The sequence below is a fragment of the Chrysemys picta genome, unplaced genomic scaffold (genome assembly GCF_011386835.1).
Source record: "Chrysemys picta bellii isolate R12L10 unplaced genomic scaffold, ASM1138683v2 scaf2739, whole genome shotgun sequence".
NCBI lineage: Eukaryota > Metazoa > Chordata > Testudines > Emydidae > Chrysemys > Chrysemys picta.
In genome coordinates, this window is record NW_027055441.1 from 1 (window position 1) to 8,000 (window position 8,000).

General features: G+C 43.7%; 1 pseudogene; it reads left to right on the forward strand.

The window, feature by feature from the left end:
• The first annotated feature begins 5,699 nt into the window (after window positions 1-5,699).
• On the forward strand, window positions 5,700-6,689 carry LOC135980338 (olfactory receptor 5J3-like; annotated as a pseudogene).
• Window positions 6,690-8,000: the final 1,311 nt, after the last annotated feature.

Sequence of the window (8,000 nt, forward strand, 5' to 3'; positions counted from 1 at the left end):
TGGCTGCCACTAGGGGCCTCTGGACCCAGCAGAGTCCAGCTACCAGCTTGCACATAGGAGATGCTGCCAGGGTAGGGAGATGGAGATGAAGGGCTCCTGGCACACCCTGAAAGGAGGAGGTGACATGCAGGAAACTCCATACAAGCGCAGGGCCCAGCATCAGGTTGTTTCTCCCTCTGGCTCCCTGGACTTTGGAAAGGGAGAGGTGTGAGGGTCTGGGCTTGGAAGGCTGCAGCTGGGCTCTGGGGGATGGGAGGGGGTGCAGGTGTCTGGGCCAGGGGGGCCCTGTGGCTGGCAGGTATTTTGAAAAATTACCAAAATAATTGAAACCGGTGTGATTATATAGTGTTATTTTGACAAATTAAATACGCAGAATTTAAAAATATTGTTTTGTTGCAGAATTCCCCCAGGAGTACCCCATGGAGAAAGCTCTGTACAGTGGAGTATGTTGTTGTGGTTGAGGTTTTTATTATTATGATGATTATTATGATCTGGTTTGCACAGGTTTTACATAGCTGGAACTCCAGGGGATTTCAATGCAGTTCCTCTTGATTTGCATCTGTTTATAGCTGTTTAAGAGAGACCTGAATCAAATCTGACTTCAGATTTCAGTTTTCAGTGTAATGGCCTCGACACCCGCCTGTCACGAGCACCCCCTCTCTGGCCGATAAGTGCCTACGGTCACTTCGTTTGGAATGGGGCAGCACCCACTGGTTCAGATTCTCTCTTTAGAAGGAATTTGGTCTGCAGAAGCATTTGGATTCACCGGTCTTTTTATGAAATCCTGGATAAACACATAGAAATTGCCAGATTGGATCAGACCTGAGCTCCATCTAGTGCAGTATCATGTCTCTGATAGTGGCTAGTATCAGAGGTTTCAAAAGAAGGTTTAATAGCCTTCAATAGGCAGATGTGGACTAATCAGCCCTTCCCCACATCCTGCCATGATCTCTAATAATTAGAGATTGGTTTAAGCCCTGAAGTGTGATGTTTAGTATCCCTTAAGCAACCGCATCCATACACTATGCCATATAAAGCTGTCAAATCCCTCCAGTTTCTTTGCAGTTCTGCTTTAACAGCTCTCCTAGGATCTACAGACATTTCCCAACTTCTCAGCTCACCCAGAATAAGAGCTCAGACCAGCAAGGTACTGAGCTCGCTAACCCCAATCCAAGGAAACATAAGCACATGCTTAACATGCTTTAGACTGTAAGAAGCCCCGTTGAAATCAAGGACTCTGGGGCTCTGGTCTCAGTTTGCACCTCCAGTCGCTACTGTAAAACTAATAACATTGAGCTACGGGCAAGTTTCAACCACATGCCAGGCTCCTTCTAGGATCCTTTGATTTTATATGTATGACCCAACAGGGCTCTCCTCAGGAATGGAGAGATTGAAGTGGTCTGAGGTATCACAGCCTAAACCCTAGGCCCGCTGCCTTTCAGACCCATGACGCCCAGTCAAACATTTCCCCTCTTTTCCATGCAATTTGCTCCCTTCTGCCTCCTGCTGCTGCCACCCCCTTTCTGCCCTCACCCAAACACCGTGGAGTTTTCATCTCACTCCCCTGCCCCCAACACAGCTCAGACCTAGGGCAGGGGGAAAAGCAATTCTAAAGGCTGGGGGGCCTGCTGCGTGGCCTACAGAAGCAGCGGTATCCGAGAGCTGAGAACTGTGCAGGCAGAGGAAGGGGGCAAAAAACAGAGCCATACCCAGCTACTAGCACCAGCCATCTTAACAAAAAGCATCACTTAACCCATGACAGAATCATAGGACTGGAAGGGACCTCGAGATGTCATCAAGTGCAGGCCCCTGCACTCATGGCAGGACTAAGCACCATCAAGAACATCCCTGACAGGTGTTTCTCTAACCTGCTCTGAACAATCTCCAATTATGGAGATTCCACAACCTCCCTAGGCAATTTATTCCAGTGCCTAACCACCCTGACAATTAGGATTTTTTCCTAATGTCCAACCTAAACCTCCCTTGCTGAAATTTAAGCCCATTGCTTCTTGTCCTATCATCAGAGGTTAAGGAGAATAATTTTTCTCCCTCCTCCTTGTAACAACCTGTTAGGTATTTGAAAACTGTTATGTCTCCTCTCAGTCTTTTCTTTTCCACACTAAACAAACCTAATTCTTTCAATCTTTCCTCATAGGTCATGTTTTCTAGACCTTTAATCATTTTTGTTGCTCTTCTCTGGACTCTCTCCAATTTGTTCCCATGTTTCCTGAAATGTGGCACCCAGAACTGGACACAATACTGCAGTTGAGGCCTTATTGCAGCTGTGTAGAGTGGAAGAATTACTTCTCCTGTCTTGCTTACAACACTCCTGCTAATGGTGGATTGTCTGTCACTTGAAGTCTTTCCAACTGGATATCTAGCTAAAAGATGTGTGAGAGCTAAAAAAAAAATAATAATTATGGGCTTGATACATAAATTATTGGGCAAGGTTTTGTTATGCAGGAGGTCAGATTAGATGATCACATTGCCCTCTTCTGGCCTTAAACTGTATGAAAAATCAGTTTGACCCAATCAGGGGCGGTAAATTGGAAGGCACTATTAGGCACTAATTGTAAGGGTAGGGTGATTTCTTGGCATCTACACAGAACAAAGTTACAGTTGTTTGTTTGCTGTAACTGCGCTTTTTCCATAGTTTAACATGTCTGGATTTCTTTTAAGCCTAACGTTGATGCTGAATTCACTGAGTGCTCCCTACGGAAAGAAAGACTGAGCCATTCCTTTGCAGTTACACTGCTCTTGAGAGTTCTTCCTGTGGCTTAGCAAAACAGCGAGAGCTTTCCGTAAAACTAAGCAAAGGCAAATACACAAATCTACGTAGCATGTTAGGGCACCAAGGAGGGCATTGTAATGAGCCCCTCTGTGCCTGGCTTGAGACTGTAATTGGAGGTGTGACTTCAGAGACTTGATCTCTAAATGACACAGAGATGAATATATAAAGGTATTTGGTGCCCTAACATGATCCCTTAGGGATGAAGAGTGATTGAACTCTCTCTTCCACCAGTAGCTATGATGCAATACTTCTTTCCTTCAGTGGAGGTGGGATAGCTATTTTCCTTCTGTTCTGATTCCTGGACATAACTTTCCATTTTCTCCATTTACTTGGAAATGTGCTGTTTTTGCAACATTTTTGCAACTTGAGACAGACATTGTTCATTTTTCTGTCTCAGGATAAATTACAGGGGCAATGGATATGGTTCATGGAAGACCCTGAAAGGTCCAGATGGATATTAGGTAAGAATCCGGTATTATACATAGAGATGAATCTGACTTACACACTTCAGATCTGGAATCAGATTCAGATCCGACTTCTGCAACCTTTGAGGATTTTCAGATTCTGGGTTTTGGCTACAGCCAATTATACAGATAAGTCAGGGCTGTAATTTATTGTTGTTGTGTTATCAATTAGAGGTCAATGCCCCACTGTACTAGGTTCTCTGGAAACACATAGTAAGGGAGAGTTCCCCCCCTCAAGAGCTTACAGTCTATTAAACAAGACAGAAGAGGGTGGGCGAAAGGAAGGATTATTACCCAAATTTTACAAAGAGGGAATTGAGGCAAAGAGGAAATCTTTGCTTTGTCCAGAATCACATAGGAAGCCTGTAGCAGAGCCAGGAATTAATGGCCGATCTCAGAATCGTGCCCCTAGTGCCAGTCTGACCATTATCCAGTGTTGTGTATGCGTGTGAGTGGGGGAGGGGGGAAGATGGACACTGGGATCCGGTGGGTTCTGGTGTGGCCGATCTCTAACCATAAGGGGGAAATAACAATAATTATTTGCACTGCGGCAGCCCCAGTCATGGCCGTGTTTGTTTGAAAAATGGAACCAATGGGTAGCATTGGAAGGGCGGAGGTGGTAGATGACACTGCAATAGCAGATGAGCCTCACGGTGTTGATAGCCTGTGAAGGGCCTTGGATTGAAAACAAGCTGGTTGTGTTTGATAAAATGGGGAAGGGGGAGCCAGAAGAAGGAAACAAATGGAGAAAGTCTCACTTTTGAGGCGTTACATAGTTTTGCCTTCATGTCTCTTCAGCCTTATTTCTTCTTTCTTTCTCTCTCCACTCTCCTCACACTCCTCTTCTATACAGCAATTTCTCCTTTTATCTCATTCTCTCACCTGTGGCTTCATGCAACCCCCCTATGCTCCCTCTTCAAGCATCCTCCCTCCCCCTCCTTCAGATCCTTGCCTTGCACATTGCTTTCCATTGTCGCTTCTGTGCCAAAATTATTTCTTCACCATTTCCCACCTGTATCATATTCCTGTGTCACGGCGAATGACCTAGAGAGATGAAGGACCTGGCAGTGTGTACCACTAGTAGGCATAAGAAATTGGGACTGGAGTCAAGTGGCCAGAAATCTCCTAGAGCAAGGATAGCATAGATTGAAGGCACAGTTGCCAATTCTCATGATATTTGGTGCTTCTCTTAAAGCCCCAGGTCCTTCAGTCATGTGATCAGTTAAGAATCTCCGATTTTTTTTAAGTATGTTTCTAGCCCTAAGGGTTGCTAAGAAAAGCTTGAAAATGTGACTCTCTCCAGGGCCCAGAAACATTGTTCCATTGCAATTTGCTGACTGAGTGAAATTGGGACATTTCGTGAAGAAGGGCCAATTTCACTGCAGCACCATGGAATTGAGGAAACTCTGCCTGCATCCGAATCCTGCCTGGTTTCTGCTAGTTCACCTGCCCAGCTCCTTTGTAACCTGCCCAGTGGCCTGCTAGCAACCTCAGAGCTTCCAGAGTCCATGGCCTTGGAGCAGACACACATGCCGATTGCTCTGGGGGCTGGGAACATCCAAAATTGTCAGTGTCCATGACTCCAGGGATCCGTTCCCTTTTTCAGAAACTTTTCAAAAACTGTGGGTTTGTTCCTAAACCAAATTCTGAAAAATAAAAATCTTGCACAAAACAGAATTATCCTTCCCTGCCCCATCTCTAAACCCCGTGTGTATTATTTTTTAAAGATTTCAAGATTTTAAGCCAATTGCATGATGTTTGGAAGCCTGATTCATGGTTTTCAAATGCTTGAGATTAGCAACACTGCCAGGGGATGTGTTACAAAGCAGTAGTAACCAAGTGACTGGGACATAACAGACATTGTAGTCATCTAAAAGGATTATCTGGAATAGGGTGACCAGATGTCCCGATTTTATAGGGGACAGTTCCGATTTCTGGGTCTTTTTCTTCTATAGGTTCCTATTACCCCCACCCCCGTCCCGATTTTTCACATTTACTGTCTGGTCACCCTAATCTGGAAGGATTTAAAGTATGAGTGCTTTCTAATTTACCCTCAGTGAGCAGACAATATAAAGTACCAATCTCAAACTCAAATACATGCCAGGTATATTTCATTGAAGAACATTTGTGATAATGGACATGAATCTGGAAACTCCCTATGGGGAACTTGATGCCTAATTCCAGTCAATTTTATGGAGACTTGGATGTCTAAATCTCCTAGACAGCCTTGAAAATCTCAGCCCTATTAAAAAGTGAATGTAAATCTAAAGGTCCATCCCAACTCTTCCCAGACATCATGGCAGTTGGTTTCCTGTAAGATATTCACTACCCACATTCAAGCCCGGCGGTGTCATTCAGATTTAATTCATGCCATGAAATTTCCTTCTTCCATGCAGCTCACTCTTGTTATCCCAGCAGGTATGGTTTCATGCACCCCTGTATAAATGGCTGAGGGCAATCACAGCACGGTGACCCAGTTCATACTCCTGGGGCTGACAGATCGTCAGGAGCTGCAGATACCCCTCTTCGCGGCGTTCCTGGCGATCTACATTCTTACGCTGGTTGGGAATCTTGGGATGATTGTGTTGATCAGGGTTGATCCCCGACTCCATTCCCCCATGTACTTCTTCCTCAGTAACCTGTCTGTGGTTGACCTCTGCTACTCCTCAGTCTTCGCTCCAAGGATGCTGGTGAATTTCTTAGTGGGGAGTAAAAGCATTTCTTACTCTGCCTGTATTGCCCAACACTTCTCTTTTGTCGTGTTTGTGACCACAGAAGGGTTCCTGCTGGCCGTGATGGCATACGACCGCTATGTAGCCATTTGTAACCCTCTGCTCTACACCGCTGTTATGTCTAAGAGAGTCTGTATTCATCTAGTGGCCAGCTCATATGTAGGGGGGCTCGTGAACTCACTGACCCACACATGTGGCTTGCTGAGGTTGTCGTTCTGTGGGCCCAACATCATCAATCATTACTTTTGTGACACTAACCCATTGCTGAAGCTTGCCTGCTCTGATAACCACATCAATGAGATTTTGCTTGTAACGTTCTCTGGAGTTATTGCCATGTCCACCCTCCTGTTTGTCATAATCTCTTATCTGTACATCCTCTTCTCTATCCTGAGGATCCGCTCCGCCAAGGGCAGGCTCAAAGCCTTCTCCACCTGTGCCTCTCATCTGACAGCTGTCACCATGTTCTATGGACCTGTGAGCTTAAGCCACATATAACCCAGTTCCAGCTACTCACTGGAACAGGAGAAAATCTCTGCTGTGTTTTATACCCTGGTGGTCCCCATGTTGAACCCCTTGATCTACAGCCTGAGGAACAAGGAGGTTAAGGATGCTCTTAAGAGGGTGATAGACTGGAAAAAACATTCCCAGCTAATTTGTCACCATGACAATTCCAGTCAATTGAGAAGAACAATTGGAAGAAGGGTAGGAGTATGCTCTATGTGTTACTGCCTTGATTTGTGTATCACAAATGTTGTACAAGAATTAAATGAAACTCAAAGAACTGATGTAGCATGTGGAAATTATGTTTTACAATTGCTTGAGAGGAACAATGTTACCTAAGGTCCTGTCATTATGTGGCTGTTGGAATATAGACACCTTTCCTTGTTTCTTGACCATTAATCTATTTGAAATGGTGCCCTGCAAGGTTATCTGAGATTAAAAATAAAATAAACTTGCTTCTAGGTTTAATTTCTTAATGTGATGCTTTAATTAATGCTCAGTATGTAACTTGCACTATGAGAATTCAACGCTTTTGCTCTCTTTAGTGTCTGGGCCTCATACGGGCTGCCACAATTGATCTCTATCCCCTTTATAGCAGCCCTTAACCTAGTTGAAGACTGTTATCAGGTCCCTCCTCGGTCGTCTTGTCTCAAAACAAAACATGCCCAATTTTTTAAAAACTTTCCTAATAGATCAGGTTTTGTAAACCCTTTTTGTCATTTTTGTTTTTCCCCTCTGGACTCTCTCCTATTTGCCCACGTCCTTTCTAAAGCGTGGCTCCCAAACCTAGACACAGAACTTCAACGGAGGCCTCACCAGTGCCAAGCAGAGCCATACAATCACTGCCTTGGTCTTACACACAACACACCTGGTAATACACCCCAGACAGCCCTTTTCACAACTGCAGCTCATTGTTGGCTCATACTCAACTTGTGACCCACTTGAACTCCCAGATCCATCTCAGCAGCACTTCTCCTAGCCAGTTATTCCCCACATTGTATTATGCATTTGATTTTTCCTTCTAGAGTGAAGTACTATGCAGTTGTCTTTATATTGATCACATCTGTATTCATACTAGTGCTATATCCATCTATTCTTAACCAGTGTTATCGTATATACTTAGGCTTGGAAGGAATAGATTTTTCTCAATAAATGTTGGTCATTATTGATTTCACCATATGCACACAAACCAATGAAAAAATTATTGCCATCAATAATAATTGAAATTTACAGATAGGCAGAATGAGAAAAACTGCAGCTTGAGAATGTATTAGAGTTTGATTTAAGGATATTTATTTTGTATGTTTTGACATGTGATGTTGACAATTTGTGTTTTAACATTTATAAAGCTTTAACTTTTTGAATCTCAGTGTCGGCTGTCATTAACAAAATTATGTCTGACCTCCCATTGTCTGATCCCCCATAATTTCCCGCAATTGTAAAGATTTAAACATTTAAAATAAAAAAGGCTTAAAAATAAAACATTGATATTATCAATTAAAATTATAAAAA